This window comes from Cibotium barometz, chromosome 50 (genome assembly GCF_041138505.1).
Source record: "Cibotium barometz isolate CiBa-2024 chromosome 50, ASM4113850v1, whole genome shotgun sequence".
NCBI classification, from domain to species: domain Eukaryota; kingdom Viridiplantae; phylum Streptophyta; class Polypodiopsida; order Cyatheales; family Cibotiaceae; genus Cibotium; species Cibotium barometz.
Window position 1 is genome coordinate 34,921,315 of NC_141095.1, and position 18,487 is coordinate 34,939,801.

Genomic DNA, 18,487 nt, shown 5'->3' on the forward strand with positions numbered 1-18,487 from the left:
TTTATATTTGCTGATTTGGGACCATTTACCATTGGGAAAGCCCATAATCTACTACCTTCAAAGAAATTTGGAGTTTTTATACTCAAGTTATGCATTCCTCACTAAAAGGTAGATTTTAACGATTGTTTAGATGTTACAGCATTAAAATCTACCTTTTAGTAGGGAAGGCATAACTTGAGCATATCAACTTCAAATTTGTCATCGATGTCACAATCATTGGAATCTGCCTTTTACTGGGGAATGGATACCTTGAGCATATCAACTCCAAATTTGTGGGAGGTGGTAGATTTAGAATCTATTGTTCAAGAACTTTACAATGGTATCACATGTGGGGGTTGTGACATGAGGTTCATAAAGTTTAGTATGACCCCCTTTTTCTAGCCAAATGACATCTGACATGGATCTTCTTAGAGGGCCCTTTCTAAGTCCAAATTTTACTTGATGCCTTCAAGCTTAAACTTGTCTTTATTGAAAAATACACAAATTAACCGGTTTTATAACTAAGTTTTAAAAGTTTTGAATCTTTAAATTCAAATCTAGGCAAACTTGTAATTGGTTTTAATAAGAAGGTGACATAATTGATGACGATAAGGACTTAACTCATGAGCTTTATTTTGGGTTGCAAACATTGAATATATATATATATATATATATATATAGAGAGAGAGAGAGAGAGAGAGAGAGAGAGAGAGAGAGAGAGAGAGAGAGAGAGAGAGAGAGAGAGAGAGAGAGAGAGAGAGAGAGAGAGAGAGAGAGATTGATTTTAGAAGGAGGATTACAAAATTTAATATGGCTATTGAGACTGTGGAGGTGGTGGAATTCGCATCATGCACACACATTCTACATATAATATCTAGGTGTGACATATGGTTGCTAGGATTCTGATCACCATATGAAAGTGAAGATGAAAGACTGTTCCCCCTCTCTCTAGAGAGCATATACTTGCAATTGTCTCTTTCTCTATAAAATCTTTTAAATTTACCAATAGCTTATCATCCACATCACATCCTCCAATAGATATAGTTACACTCAACTCAAATTGCTTAATGTTTTTATTCTCCTTAGTTTCTTTTTTCTTTCTTTTGTTAATAGAAAGAACAAAAGAAATATGTTTGGAACAAGTTAGAGCTTTTATCTTAACTTTGTGCTTTGAAGTGCTACATGCACCAACTAAAAACAGACCCTGCCTTTCCAACTTTAGAATGTCTTGAATTGGAGTTTAAAATATATGCACTCCCCGCATTATACATTGTAATGGTAGAAATAACCATAAGGGGGTTTAAATTGTATGGACCTATTACGTAATGCATTTTAATTGAAGATATAAACAAAGAGGGATAATGTTTGAATTCTAAAATGCATTGTTTGAAGAAACACAAATTATGTTGAGATTTGGAATCATCTCATAGTTGCACACTCTAACATTCAACAAGTAAAAATATAGTGTGATGTTCTTCATCGATTTTTTTGGTTTTTATTTTAATGTTCCATGTATGTCAACGTAACAGGTTGTTATCTAGTGTAAGTGTATCATGTTTTTTGCAAGAAGTATCATGCCTCCCTCGTGGTGCCGTGTCTCTTGGTTTTGTTTCTTATCAAATACCTTTGTATAAATAACATGTTATTCAAGACAACGACAAGCCTACTCTTTATGTAGGAGGTATCTCACCATGAATTTTTTTGCATTTTGTATAAAAAAGTTGATGTATATTTTGATTCTACATTGAACATGACAACTTAGAGAACCATGGGAAAGTCAATATTTTTTTAGAAAATATGTTAACATGTATTTTTATGGGATTCTCCTTTCACTCTTGATACAAAAGAATAGGTTTAAAAAACAAATCTTTTTGAAACAACCCGATATTTTTTGGGACCTTGTAGAATCACCATGGGGATAATCACTTTTAATATATAGTTTGATAACACCTTTATGTAACTTCAAATTTCAAAGTGCAAATAAAAAGGGAGGAAATATTATCTAAGAAGCCTTGTTGTGTTTTAAAGATTAAATGGAATTCAAATGCAAATGTTCGACTCACTATAGAATAATGTTTGTTTAATCAAAAGTGTGAATAATTCTTATAATTTAGTACAAAACCTTACACACACCTTCTATGTTTCAGAGATTAAACGAAATTCAAATGCAAATGTTCGGCCCATTGTAGAATAATGTTATTTAATCAAAAAGTGTGAATAATTATTACAATTTAGTACAAAACCTTACGCACACCCTAGAATTTAAAGGCAAATTATAAGTGTGATTCAATGCATATAGTGGAAATCTAAGTACAAATAGATTCTAGGTAGCATGTAAGTGTGATTCAATGCATATAGTGAAAATCTAAGTACAAATAGATTCTACATAGCATGTTATCAATATGTGATATCATGATCTTAAAGTATGCAATAACCATATAATAAATGGTTATTAGTTTTCATATGTCTTCATAGATTACCAAGGTGTAATGAAAATGCCTTTTTTTAAAAAAAAATTTATAATTTAATATATAATTTATTACATAACCTACCAATAAATGATCATGGCAACAATAAACCCCTATTATATTTGCTAGCTATTTCACTTGTAAAATTTATGTCTCTTTTTAATCTCACTTAAATACAACACACGAAACAAAAAAATAAGTGCATTTGAGACTAGGAGCCTTCTAGGTGAGATCTAACACATGCCTATGATGATGTCTTTCTACATCATTATATGCTTGGTTGTCATAAAGTATCAACATTTAGTTCAAAATTATGATATTTATATAATTTTGTGAAGTAGGATTAATGCTTGCTTGTGTGACAAGTTGGATAGACTTTTTAGGTTCTTACCAAACCCATTATATTAGTGTGCCTTCTCACTCTAAGAAAAAGTAATTAAATAGTACAGTACCAAAAATGGATTATTATATCTTTTCCTGGATCAGAAGTTATGCTGTATTTAGTCTAAGGGAGTTCACTATTTATGCTCTATTTAGTCTGAGGGAGTTCACTATGAAATATGTAAGATAGCTCATGCATCACTCAATAAAAGGTGTTTTATTTCCTTCTTCTCTATTTAATTCAAGGGAGTTCATTATGAAATATGTAATATAGCTCATGCATCACTCAATAAAAGGTGTTTTATTTATCAAAAGTTATGCTCTATTTAGTCCGGGGGAGTTCACCATGAAATATGTAAGATAGCTCATGCATCACTCAATAAAATATGTTTTATTTTCTTATAGAATCACATAAAATAAAATACATAAGGGGGTTTTATTTTCTTATGGAGTCACATAAAATATACATACGTAAGGAGTCTTATAATTTAAAAAGTGACATTTTCCATATCGAAGGGGTACTTTTATTATCTAAAGATTTACATAAGAGTAAAATATAGGCTATAAAATCTGTGGGTAGTGGGTTTTTTAAATAGCTCTTGAAAGCATGTGCTATATGGGGTTTTACACAACAAACACCCTCAATATCTAGTACCCATTTTAAATTTTAAACTACGTCATCAATGGCTCCGTCTAAGGTTTTTTAAACAAAATCTACAACCTTGCATGCATTTGGTGTTGGTCCTCCACAAGGGCATTAAACTTCTTATGCCTTAGTCTTATACCTCATCTACTCTAATTCTTGTGCTAACATCATCTTGATGCCCTTTGTGCTTGCCTCTCTCTTTTTTGTGATTCACTATTGGGTAATCCAAAGCAACTCAAGATATGTTCTTTGAGATTGAAGTAGCACCATGACCTGCATCTTGATGCTTTTTGTGCTCGCTTTACCACTATTGGACCCCTATTAAGTAATCCAAATGAGCTTCTAGATACATCCTTTGGGGATCTAAGTAGCACCATGATCTATAGAGGCTACTAGTTTATATGATAGAATCCAAGCTCCCTAGATATTGTGATGACCCTTTCTTTATAAAACCAGATGATCTAGACAAGCTATCCAAATCCACCCATAAATGACCTCAAATAGCCAAATAGTTATATTTACAAGGATATATGTGGGTGCAACCACCATAGGGACAGAGGTACCTAGGTGACCATGTCCTAGCCTAAAGGGGTTCATTATATAGAAAACATATATGACTGAGTTTTAGCCATTCGAAACGATCCCTTTTTTGTTTTGTGAACTAATGATAAATATTCATGATTCCACTTCTGTCAATGTTTCACCCCATGAAAAACTAAAAAAACTTTAAAAAAATCACTTCACAAACTTAGGTGTTACACATATGTGTTTTGATTAACCTCCCTAAGGCCCTAATGTTGACCTAAAGGTAAAAAAGATCAAGGACTCTAGCACACCTAATTTATGGTCACAGTACCTACTACCTAGATAACAGGTTTTGATGAGCAAGTTAATGATCTAAGGGCTAGGAAGGTCTCTTATTTTCAACTGCCAAACCTAGTTTGAAAAGAAACACTTATGAGAAATGTCAAAAAAAAATAGAAAGATGGTCCAAGTCTATAGATTCAGCCGTGTTTGCAATGCTAAGGTTAGTATATGGTTAACATTTGGGCCAATTTTAACATCATATGATATTGATTTTTTGAGCATGTAGGCACCATCATACAAATTTGGCATGCACCTCAGAAGGTTTCACATCAAAGATCCATCAAAGATAATGCGAATCAAGCACCCACAACTACCAAGGATTATTTTATGATTCCAAATTTATGGAACTACAATGCATGATAAAAGCCCATTTTGTTTTTATAATTAGAGCCCATGATGGCACTAGGGTATATGCTAAGAGGAGCCTAGGCTACAATAATTATGCACAAATAACTGTACAAACTTGGCACGCACCTTGGAAGGTGTCACATTACAAATCCATCAAAGCTAATGTGAATCATTATACATCACAAAAAGTTGGGATGCACCTCGGAAGGGTTTACATTGTAGATCCATGAAAGCTAATGTGAATCAAACACCCACAACTACTAGGGATTATGTTATAATTCCAAATTTATGGAACTACAATGCATGAAAAACCCATTTTGTCTTTATAATTGGAGCCCATGATGGCACTAAGGTATACGCTAAGAGGACCTTCGGCTATAATAATTGTACATAAATAATAAGAAATAAGTAAAATCAAAATTAAACTAAGTCTTAGGATGGGTTTAGGGAAATAGCAGGTGTGAACAGCCCATAACTTATGCTATCCACTTATATGTAGCTTAATTTCTCTAGTTTTTTAATGGACCTCATATGCATTATCTTACTTTGCAAATTATTTCTATTGCTTTACAATGCTTTTTAAAATCCTTTCTAGTGTAATATAAGAGTCTATTATCATGGTTTAAGTATAGGTGGCATGGTAAATATATATTTTCTATGCCTATGAAAGTAACCTTAGTATACATTAGGTGAAATTTGGACTCAAATTGGGCCCTTAAGGATTCCTAACCATTCTCTCTCTACAAAAATGGGCACACGGTGAAATTTTTGCCAATCAACTCAGAAGTGAGTTGAGTTCGGACATTTGGAATCTACTCTTCGAGACCTTTCCAATGATATATAGCACGATGGTCAATTTTGCATATTTGAGACCAAGTTTGGTGATGACGTGGTACGTTACATGCCATCATCACCAAATGTGGGGATTTCTTGAATATGCAAAATTACCCATTATGCTATATATAATTGGAAAGGTCTCGAAGAGTAGATTTGAACTGTCTAAACTCTGATCACCTCTGAGTTGATTTACAAATTTCATCGTGCGCCCATTTTTGTAGAGAGAGAATGTGTAGAAATCCTTAAAGGGCCTACTTTGATGTCACTTATATGTAAACATAAAAACTATTAGGCTTATTCCATATTCACAAATATAATAAACACCAAGATTATAAGCATACTACACAAAGGCTGAAAATATTACAAAAGCCAAGTAGAGTGGAGACGTGATTATTTTTGTGCCGCTTCATAAGCAAAATATCATTGAGTTTGTGCACCATCTTCTACATAGGAGAATCATAAAGCAAATTCCATCATCCACATAGATTGAATTATTATTTTTATTTTGCTTGTTTTCTCTCACATATTGCAAGACCTGCAAAGCCCCACATATAGAGGTGCTGTGCTATGTAGCCATTTCTACCGTAAAATTTTCCCACAACTATTGTGCACTAAGAGATCCATACAGTTCCTTTCTCTTCCATATTGTAAGCCTACAAAGCCTCACATAGGGGTGCTTTGCTATGCATGCCTTTCTCACATAGGGGTGCTTTCTATGCATGCTTCTCAAAACGGTATCCACATCAGCATTATTTTTCTTCTAAAAGATGGCCATTAAGCTCTCTCTCTCTCTCTCTCTCTCTCTCTCTCTCTCTCTCTCTCTCTCCGTGGGGTTCCACTAAGTTCTCGCATAAAAGATCAACCTTACCCACAAAGAAGATAATCCTTAAGCACAAAGAAGATACTACACTCAACCATGATCAAAGAACAGATAAATTTTATGATGAAAGAGGAATTCCTGCTGCCATATTGAAATTCAAATATTTAAATAAGGAAAGTATAATTCCTAGTGCAAAGGAATTAATAAAGGATTTTATTTAATTTTTAGAGAAAATATAGTTAAAGTTATCTTTTTGTATAGATAAATTTTTATGATGAAAGAGGAATCCCCACCATATTAGAATCTAATTAATTAAATGAAGAAAGTGTAATTCCTAGTGCAAAGGATTTAATGGAGATTTTTATTTAAATTTTAAGAGAAAAATTTAGTTAAATTTATCTTTTTGCATAGATAAGTTTAAATGATAAAAGAGGAATTCCCACTATATTGGAATTCAAATGTTTAGATGAGAAAAGTGAAAATTTTAGCTTAAAGGAATTAATGGTTATTTTCATGTAATTTTAAGAAGAATTTGAATAGATTTAAAGAGGAATTCCCATGATAATTGGATTGCACTCATTGAAATGAGAAAAAGAAGGATTTCAAGTTTATTCCAAAAAATAGGTATTGATATTTTAGTTAAAAAGATGAATTTCCATGATATTTGAGAAAAGATGGATTTGAATTAAATTCTAATGTCAAAAGATGAATTTCCATCATAATTCTACCTAATGAATTAAGGTTGAGAACTTATGTGGGAAAAAGAATATCTTGGATATTTGAATTGGTAAAATCACTAAATGGATATTTACCCAAAAACTAGATGTTTAGTTGAAAGGAATCTTGGTAGAACTAAACTGAATGAATTTAGTTAGACTACGTGAGGTCGGACAGTAAACCTAATTGCCCTTCTCTCGAGCTGAATCAGACAAAAACTTCCAGTCACGAAATCCAAAGAATAGACTATCGGAACTAATCTAGTTTTTCTTGACCAATCTCACCAAGAATCTAGTTGGATAAATGGATAAAATAATGGGTAGATTACCCTCATGAAAGATAAAGGATCCTCATTATGAAACTGGGAATTATTGGAAAAAGGGTCTTTGGAACCGATCTCAAACTGGAATCTCACTTGCATTGGAAACTCTGTTTTTCATTCAAAGGACTATTTTACACCAGAATGCTGGAGGAAGCATTTGGCTTATGTTTTTCTAAGAGGAGGTTCGTTGTTGGAACAGCTAGCGAGGAGTCGTCGAGGGACGTCGCCCATGGCAAAGCTTGCCGAGGCCAACCTCAGTACGGTTAAAATGGTGCGCTTCTGGTACGATGGGCGAGGATCGATGAAGGGGTCCCTGAGTGAAGTGCTAGGACACCTAAGGAGGATCCTAGAGGGTTCTGACCAGGCGATGCATGGGCTCGCGGTTGCTAGGACACCTAGGCATACATCGAGGAAGATATCTGATGGACAAAAAGGAAAGGTTTTTGGGAACAAAAGTTTGATACTGGATCTTGTTGGTTGGCCAACTGGTCTTCAACGGAGAGTTCACAGGATGCATTTTTGTAATACAATGAACTTGGAATTTTGGAAAATGATGATCGAAAATATTATGATTTTATTCAAGGATTGTCTTAAAGCCAGTCGAATCTTTTATAAATGGCAATTTCATATTGGGTGTGTACGTGGTATGCCCATTTGATTTTTGCATGAATCGTCGGCTAGGGGGCCTGGGAACTCTTTTCCTCCGGGCAAAAACCCAATCAAATCTTTATAAAGGAATCCCACCAATTCAGTGGTCGAGTGGTTGGCTAACCCACGGGATGGATGGGGTTAGGCTGGATCAAAGGATTCTTGAGAAACAACTAGATACGATTAGTTACGTTAATTTAAATCCTGAGAAGACCTTGTTTTGTGAGAAGGGATCATCGGCTGTGCTTGGGAAATGAGGAAAAAAGCCGTGATTCCATGGACCAAGTGCAAGTCTCTTCTTGATTTGACCATGTGACTTCAGGTTTGGTCAGATTAGTTTAATTTAGTCAAGACTTGACTCGTTAGAGTAATCTCCTAGTTAGACACCTTCCTCGCGGAATCGCCCATGCCTTTCGGGTGAGGGGAGTCTTTTGGGCCTGGTCTCGGAGGGACCGTCCCCCGAGCTAGCCTCTCGTCCCGGACATCCACGGGCGAGGCCCCGAGTGTGCATGACCCCTGCCCCATGCGGGAGGTTGATGTCGCTTTCGCTACCAGCAGGAGCCCTGGAGCGGGGCGGTATAAACTTAGAAAAAGCATTGGCTGGTATAAACTTAGAAAAAGCATTTTTCATAATTTACTTTCATTCCGTAAGCTTCTTTAATGAAGAATTTTTAATCAAAGAAATTATTTTTATAGATGGAAGTTCCATACTTATATGGTATTCTCGACCTCACCCGGTCTCACAAGACATGACTGGGTTCGCCTTTGAGCATCTCATCTCTTCCGCCTATCCGCCTTCAACTCGAACAAGGCGAGCAAGACTCGCACGCCATTTCGAGGATTTATATTTTCCTGACCCAGCGGAGAGACGGTAGCATAAGTGGTTTGCAGGGCAGTATGTCCACGCCTCTTGTGTGACCGACGTGCAATGCTGAGGCAGAACCTCTCATTGGCAATGATTCTATTAAAGCTGAAAATGGATGTATGGATGTGGATGTGTATGTGGATGTATGGATGTGGATGTGTATGTGGAAGAATGAATGTGGATGTGTATGTCAACGCCTCGAAATTTCAGACTTTCATGCCAAGTCTACAGACTCCTTAGTTGCTTTATTCCTAAGGAGAAGATAATAGCTCCCTTGTCAGTAAGTGAACGTTTGTATTAGGGCATGGCTATGGCCCCCAGTACCGTCGTCTTATGCGTCTCCTGAGGAGATTTTGGATTTTGGAGCCGAGCTGCTCTATGTACATATTGTAACTTTTATATAAATTAAAAAATATTTTCTAGAGAAAAATTCCCTATTGTATAAGTGATTGTTTATGGACGAACTGATAAAGAAAAATCTGTTATCGGACATATGTCATAGATCTCCAATAAGATCATTTGTCTTGTTTAAGAAATTGTTTTCCGAACCTCTTAAGTCTTAGGATCTTGTGGACAATATCAAAAATAGAAATTTAATAATATATCATTTTTGGCAGAATCATGAGATGAGGAAACAGTGGCCGTCAGCCAGACCCTCTCTCTGAAAGATGATGAGCTTCACCTTGACGTTCGTAAGGCTCTTCATCTTCATAGAACTCAGCCCCAGGACCCTTCAAAGGAGAAGGGGAGAACCTAGGTGAGGCTGTGGAGAAATGGGTGGAAGCCATGGAAGAATATTTTGACGTCACACACTATAATGAGCGGAGCAAAATGGCTCTTGCCAAGCTAAAAATAGTGGAAATAGCCAGGGTGGCATGGAGGAACCACTATGACACCAACCGTCTGGACAGAAATGCTCAGTCCTGGAATGACCTTAAACCTATTTGAGAAAGAGATTTTGTCCCCCTAGATTTTTGGAAATCAAAATGAACGAATTCTTAGAGCTAAAGCAGGGGAGCAAAACCATCGAGGAATATCACCAAGCCTTTGCTCTTCTACTCAAATATTCACCACCTCTAGATGAAGAGCACAGGTTCATTCCCGGGGAATGAACGAACCATTGGGACACACTGGTCAAAAATGCCAAGGCAGTGTCCTGAAGGACTTGGGCACCAGCTCAAGGATTGCCCATCTCCTTTTGTGGGCCAAGGAAGCTAGGGTCCTAGAGTTCCGAGACAGACTCCTTCATATCAATCCAATCAAGGTCCCAGTGCCAAAATCAGGGTAACCCCAAAAGAGTGCCGGCTCAGTCTATAGCCTCCATGCAAAGCAGTCTCCGAACTCCCTCCCAGAATTGGAATAACCAAAGAGAGAGAGAGTTCCACCTCAGACTATAGCAGCCAGAGCAGTCATCACCATAGCTGAGGAAGCGGAGGAAGAGAAAGGACAGATCTATGTAGCAAATTGAGCGTCAATTCTTAGTCCTCCAGACTCCAGCACAGTACCAGGGTGAGAAATTCAAGCTTTTGATTGATTTAGGCGGTACTCATTCTTTTATTTCCCCAGGATGTCTGCGTAAATTAATCCTAAATCAAAAATTAGGGAAACCTATGCAAGTGGAATTAGCTAGTGGGAAGATTCTTTTCACTCACCTTGAGACTGACCTTATTCAGTTTAGCTTAGATGGAAACGTAACAGAGTGCCAGTTCAAAGTCCTACCCCCTGGGAATATATGACGGAATCCTTGGAATGGATTGGGTCCAAAAGAATCAGGCTAACATTCATTCCCACAAAGGAAGCATCTCTTTCCTAGACCTTCACGGGAAGAAAGTTCAAGGAATTGGAATTTTCGGATCCCCAGTGCTGCAATTAGTCAAGGCTTTCAAATTATTAAAAGGGCTCAAAAAAAAGGCAAGCTGTGTATGTCGTTATGAATCCGGTAGACATAAAATACAAGGCTAAAGAACCAGAGTGGTTAAGTGAGTATGAAGATGTATTTCTTGAAGAGCTGACTGAGATGCCTCCGTCTCGTGAAGTAGATTACGAGATCAAATTAACCCCCAGAGCTCAGTTAGTAGCCCAGCGTGCATACAAAATGCCAGTCCTCCCTGAAGCCATAGAACTTAAGGAACAATTAAGACAACTATTAGAGCAGGGATTCGTCAGACCCAGTGTCACCTTGGGGTGCACCCGTTCTCTTTCAAAAGAAGAAAGATGGAACGTCAAGACTCCGTATTGACTACAGAGGATTGAATCAATTAAAAATTAAGAATAAGTATCCTATTCCTAGGATTGATGAACTTATAGATCGGTTAAGTGGTATCATCAAAATTGATTTTTATGCATAAATAGATGCATAAAAGGATTTTCTTTTATATAAAAGTGTTATTTTCATAGAAGTTGGATTTTATGCATAAATAGATGCATACAAAATTTTTATATCAAAATAAGAGTTGTCTTTAATTCTATGTTTAAATCCCATGAATATTGGTAAATGAATAAGTAAATACTCTGTGAGAGAAAATTCTACCGTTTCATATTCTCTAGGATGGTAATGAGAAAACTCAGAAAAACTATTGAAGTCAGAATTTTAGATAAATGATTAATTTATTCCTCATAGGAGTTCGTGAGTGATTAGTTTTGAATTCAATTAAGCAAATACTCGATGAATGAAATTCAGTATAGTAATTGAAATATTACCCTTCGAGAAAGATAGTTCAGGAGAACCTTTCCACACGCAAACCCTAAATCAGACTATAACCAAGACATAACTCTTTCGGAAAAGACGATGTGACTAGTTCACAAAAATTCACTCAAATCACCCACCGAATCTGAAACTAAGTTGAGACCCTTTGATTTTAATCTGAGAATCAAGGTTACAGAATTCGAGGAATTCTGTTTGGAATTCAGACCTGCGATCAGAAAGTCTTAGGATATGGATTTAAGATATACTCATTGTATTATTCAAAAGAAACTCAAAACTGAAAACTTGCATAGAAACCCTGTTTTCTTAAAGGACTGTCTTACGCCAGAATGCTGGAGGGAGCATTTGGTATATGTGTTTTTCTAAGGGAAGTTCGGTTGCAACAGCTGGTGGAGGGGAGTGTTCAAAGGATGGCTCACGCGGCAAAAACCTACCCAGGTCTTGACCAGCCTGGGTATGGTGAAAAATGGTGTGCTTCCGGTACGATGGGCGAGGGCCGACGAAGCGGTCCCTGAGTGAAGTGCCAGGACACCTAAGGAGGATCCTGGAGGGTTATGACCAGGCGCGGCGATGCACGGGCTTGCGGTGCTTAGGACACCCATGCGTATGTCGTGAAAGATATATATATATGTATAATGACGAGAAAATTATTGTAATCTGTTTACTGGATCTCGTTGCTGACGTACAGCTCTCAATGAAGAGTCCAGAGTGATACTGTTTTGTGCAAAATAAGGATTGAATGGAAATTTTGAGTTATGACATCTGTAACCAATAATTGTTTTATTAATGGATTGTTTTTAAAAGTTAAAGTTTAAAGAGGAGTGTGTGGTGTATTTGTATTCTAAAGCAAAAGTTGAGAAAGGCATTCAATTATGGGTGGGTGAGTACTTGTCTAGTTTTACTAATTCCAGTGGTTGGGTGGTGGCTAACCCATGGGCTAGGCTAGAATCAGTAGAGTTTTAATAATAAAATTGATTAATAGGAATACTCTTAGAACTCGAGTAGTTAAATAAAAGCTTAATGAAGACTTCTCTAATGAATAGATCAACGACTATGCCTGATTCAATTAGGAAAAAAGCGTTGATTCCTTCAAGATAAGTCTCTAATAGTTTTCCTTCTATTTGGTTTAATCAGATGAAGGTTAGTTCAGTATCTTGACCTCGTTAGAAAAATTCGTTAAGAAATTCAAAATGGTGGAATCGTCCCTATTTTTCAGGCATGGGAAATTTCCCTGGTTTTGGTTTTCGGAATGACCACCAGCTTAGTCTCGTGCCCAGACATTCAAGGGCAAGGCCCCGAGTGGAAAACCCTGCCCCACGCATGAGGGAGCTTCTTCCGCTTCTACTAGCTCTACTGGGAATCCGGTGTGCAGAGGGGGCAGTGGGATCTCACAGTTTGGTATCGCGCTGTTGTAAATTTACGTAACAACAATAGAAATTGCTTAAAATTTTAAAGTAAATCTTGGAAAAAATGTTATCACTTGTTAATATTATGTTGAATGAACTCCAAAAATTGAAAACTCATAAATTGAATTGGAAATTTATAGATGGATACCCCGAATCTATGTGGCATTCCTAGACTCTCCTAGAGTCAGGATATGATAGCCTTTGCATTCGAGCACCTCATCAACTCTACTACGACCCGAGTAAGCAGATTGAAACTTGCACGTCATTTTGAGAGTCTTTACTTTCTTGATTCTATTGAGCGACATCGGTATATGTGGTTCTTTGGAGGACGATGTATTAATGTCAGTACCAGTCAACGTAGAGGCTCCGGCAAAATATTTCCTTAGCCATGATTCTAATAAGGCTAGGGCTTGTTCAGCATGTACACCTCTTTAATCATTCACCCAGGAACTTCAGAATTTCATGCCAAGTTTTTAGGCTTCTTAGTCGCTTTATCCCTAGAAGTAGAATTACAGCACCTCTTTCTGTAATGAATCGTGTGTACCATGGCATGTCTCCTTCACAGTTTCGCTTCTTTATGCGTACTCGATTGAGGCAGTGACTTTGGAGCCGTGATGCTCTATGTATATATTGAAAACTTTTGATAATAAATGAGGTTTTGCAAAAAAATAAAAATAAAATCCCAAATTGACTTCATGATTGTGAATATGGTTAATTTGATGAAATTATTATCTGTTTAAAGATAAATCTCAAAAATTAAATAATCATAAATCTATTGTCAAAGTTAAGCTGACAAAAATCTTGTTTTGTCAGAGTCATGAGGCGCACGGCCCATGCAAGGCAACCGGATCCTCTAGCCGATGACAGAGTTAGATTCGGATGTTCGAAAAGCACTGCACAGATCCCAACCACCCTTCAAGGGTGAAGGGGAGCAGTTAGGTGAAGTAGTGGAGAAGTGGATTAAGGCTGTGGAAGAATACTTTGATGTAAGTGGCTACAATGAGAGAAGCAAGATGGCTCTTGCTAGGTTAAAGATTGTGGAAACGGCCAAGGTTGCTTCGAGGAATCACTGTGCAAGACTAACCGTCTCGACCAGAATACCAAGCCTGGACCGATCTTAAAGCTTACCTCAAAAAGAGGTTTTGTCTTCCGGGCTTCCTTGAAACTAAAATGAATGAGTTCTTAGAACTTAAGCAGGATAGCCGGACAATTGAAGAGTACCATCAAGCTTTTGCCCTTCTCCTCAAATATTCCCTGCAGTTGGATGAAGAGCAGCTGATGGCCAGATTCATTCGAGGAATGAACAAGCCATTGGACACCTTAGTGAAGAATGCCAAACCAGTCTCAATGGCCGAAGCTGTAAGAATGGCAAAGGACTTTGCTAAAGCCTTTGTTGTTAAGGTCCCGCCGAAGCCTGCACCCTCTAACTTTAAAAGATTCCAAACCCCGGGAAGTACTTCAAACTTTCCTCTCCCAAAGAGGCAGCAAGGCCCAAATCAAAATCAGAATACTGGGAGATTCAAAAGTGAAGGAAGACTCTTCCCATAGAACACTTTCTCAGGAGACCCACCTCTCTCAAGGATTCAGAGGGATGAGCTCAAGGGGACAGGGAAATCAAGGACCGAGAGTGCAAAGACCAGCCCCTTCCTATCAGTCAAATCAAGGTCCATCTTGTCAAAATCAGGGCAATCCCAGGAGAACTCCAGCTCAGCCATCTGCCTCTATCCAGAGTAGCCTCATAACTCCTTTCGAGAGCTGGGGCAACCAAAGAGAAAGAGTTTTGCCTCAGACTGCAACAGCCAGAGCAGTCATAATAGCAGAAGTAGTGGAAGAGGAAAGAGGACACATTTATGTAGCAATTGAAAACCAAGGGGCAAATCGCCAATTCTCCGTCATTCATACTCCAGTTGAGTATCAGGGTAAGCCTTTTAAGCTTTTGATTGATTCAGGTAGTACTCATTCTTTCATTTTTCCAAGATGCTTGCGTAAGCTAGTCTTAGAACAGAAATCAGGGAAACCTATACAAGTTGAATTGGCCAGTGGGAAGATTCTTTTCACTCACCTTGAGACAGATCGTATTCAGTTCAATCTAGATGGAAATTTAACTGACTGTTAGTTCAAAGTTATACCTTTGGGAGTTTTTGACACGATCCTTGGAATGGATTGGCTCCACAAAAATCAAGCTGACATTCACTGTCATAATGGAACCATTTCCTTCCGTGACCTTCACGGAAATAAAGTTCAAGGAACCAAAATTTCAAGATCCCCAAGTCTGTAGTAAAGGCTTCTAAGTTAATAAAAGGAATTAGAAAGAAGTAGCTCATTTATGTTGTCAAAATGAATCTAGTAGACACAAAGTTAAAAGCTAAAGAACCTGAATGGTTAAGTGATTATGATGATTTATTCCCAACAGAATTAACAGAGATGCCTCCAATTCGGGAAGTAGATCATGTGATAGAATTGACCCTCGGAGTTCAGCCCCAGTAGCCCTGCGCACGTACAAAATGCCAGTTCCTCAAGCCATCAAACTCAAGGAACAGCTTAGACAGCTGTTAAAATAAGGGTTTGTAAGACCCAGTGTTTCACCTTGGGGGTGCACCAGTTCTCTTTCAAAAAAAGAAAGATGGAACGCTTAGACTCTGTGTGGACTACAGAGGCATCAATCAGCACAATTAAGAATAAGTATCCTATCCCCAGAATTGATGAGCTTCTGAATAGGCTAAGTGGAGCCCAGATCTTCACAAAGATAGATCTCAAATAAGGGTATTATCAGATCAGGATTAATGAGCAAGATATCCTGAAGATAGCCATCAATACTCGGTCTGGGCATTATGAATTCACTGTCATGCCATTTGGATTGACAAATGCCCCAGCTACATTCAATCGCTTAATGCAGGACATTCTCAGAGAATACTTGGATGATTTTGTTCTTGTTTTCTTTGATGATATTCTGATTTACTCAAAGAATGCAGCTGACCATGAAACTCATGTCAAAAAAGTTCTTGAGAAGCACGCACCAACTCTTTGCAAAAAAGAGCAAATGCACTTTCTCTGTCGACCATGTTGAATACTTGGGCTTTCTAGTATCCAAAGATGGAATTTCTCTAGATTCCGCAAAAGTCCAAGTAGTCATAGATTGGCCTGAACCAAAAACAGTGAAAGAAGTCAGGGGATTCTTGGGATTGACTAGTTGGTATAGAATTTTTATACCAAAGTATGCTCTCATAGCTTCCCCCTGACTAATCTTCTCAAGAAGAATACCCCGTTTCAATGGTCTGCCAGGTGCTAGAGTGCTTTTGATAAGCTGAAGACCACCCTGGTAACCAATCCCGTTCTGAAGTTGCCCGATTTCTCTCTACCCTTTGAGGTAATAACTGATGCCAGTGGTTTTGGCCTGGGAGGTGCACTCATGCAGGAAGGTCATGCAGTGGCCTATGAATGAAAACTCAGAATGCATGAGAGAAATTATGCTTTCCATGACCTGGAATTACTTTCAGTAGTATATGCCCTGAAGTTGTGGAGACATTACCTACTGAGTCAAAGGGTCAAAGATTCATTTTGATGACAGATCATTAGAGCTTAAAGTGGATCTTCACTCAGAAGGATCTCAACATGCGCCAAAGAAGATGGATGCAGACTCTGAAGGAATTTGATTTTGAAATCAAGTACCGTCCAGGCAAAGAAAATGTGGTAGCAGATGCCCTCAGCAGAAAAGCCTCTTTGCTTACAATTACTATAGTGTCAAATCCTTTGATTATTGAAGCAAGAGAGAAGATCATGCAGGATAGATTCTTTGGCCCTATTGCTACCCTACTTATAGAGGAAAGAAAAACTCCACAAGAGTTGAACCGAGTTCAAGGGTACAGCCTAGATGATGGAATTATGTATTATAATTGCAGGCTATTCATTCCCAATGATGAGGGAGCTAAGGGTCAAATTTTGAATGAAGCCCATGACAGCCTTATTACAGGACATCCAGGTTTCATCAAAACCTACATGTCTGTAAAGAAAAGCTTCTTTTGGCCTGGTCTAAAAAAGGATGTGCTTAATCATGCACGTTAATGTTTGACCTATCAAAAAGTCAAGGCTGAGATAGTAAAAATGCCTGGGAAGTTAGATCCATTAGACATCCCCCAGATGAAGTGGGAATGTATCAGCATGGATTTTATTACTCGATTACCTTCAGTGAAATCAGGTTACAACTCCATCTTCGTGGTAGTTGATAGACTAACCAAAGTTGCCCATCTGATTCCAGTAAAAGAAACCTACACTATAGTGGATGTGGCCAGAGTGTTCCTCAACAAGGAAATCTTCAGATTGCATGGCCTACCCAAGAGAATAGTAAGTGATCGAGATCCCAAGTTCACGTCAAAATTCTGAACTGCATTTTTTGAAGCATTAGGAACTTTCTTGGATCTCAGCACAGCTTACCACCCCGAGACCGATGGTCAAACAAAAAGGGTAAACCAAGTAATCAAAGATATACTTCGATCATACTGTGGGCAGGAAACCCAAGAAGTGGGTAAGTTATCTGCACCTAGTCGAGTTCACCTACAATGCTTCTTATCACCGAAGTATTGGGATGAGCCCTTTCAAAGCTCTGTATGGACAAGATTGCTTAACTCCATTAACTTGTTGGTCCGACGACCCATTGATTAGGGTCAAGATGTCCAGACAGATGCTTGACAACATGGAGCAACAAATGCAGTCAATTCGTAAAGATATAAAAGCTGCCCAAGATAGACAGAAGCAGTATGCAGATAAGAAGAGGTTAGATAGAAAATTCAAAGAAGCAGATATGGTCTTCATTCGAGTATGCCCCAAAAGAAGTTCTCTATCTCTTGGGAAGTACAAGAAGTTATCCCCCAGATATTGTGGGCCATATCTGATTACAAAGAAAGTAGGTGACTTAGCCTACGAGCCTCTTCTACCTCCTCATCTCAAAGTACATAATGTATTTCATGTTAGCCTTCTTAAAAAGTATATACCAAGCCCAAATCATGTGCTTGATGAGATGAAAACTTAACTTCTTCAACCCAAGGGTAGATGGAACTCCAACCTGAAGAAATCCTTGATATTCGAGAAAAGGTTCTCAGGAATAGAATTCTGAGAGAATTATTGGTTAAATGGAAGTTCTATCCTTTTGAAGATGCCACCTGGGAGAAAGAAGCCGATCTGTTGTTGCGGGATTACCCCCAGTTTGCGAGATGAGGACATCTTACGTTTTTCAAGTGGGAGATAATGTAAGATTCCTCCCCAGTCCCTCAAGATGTCCAGTATCTTCCCCCTGTAATCAATTCCCTCTTCAGAATAATAAAAGATCTTGTTTCTATCTATTTTGACTTAGATAGAGAAAATGTTCTAGAGAGAGGTTATTCAGATTTTAGATATTTTTGGATGGAAAAATATCTCTTCTTATTAAAATAAATTCTCCCAAAACAGAAGTTCAAAAAGATTTTCAGAAGGTGCATTAGAAATA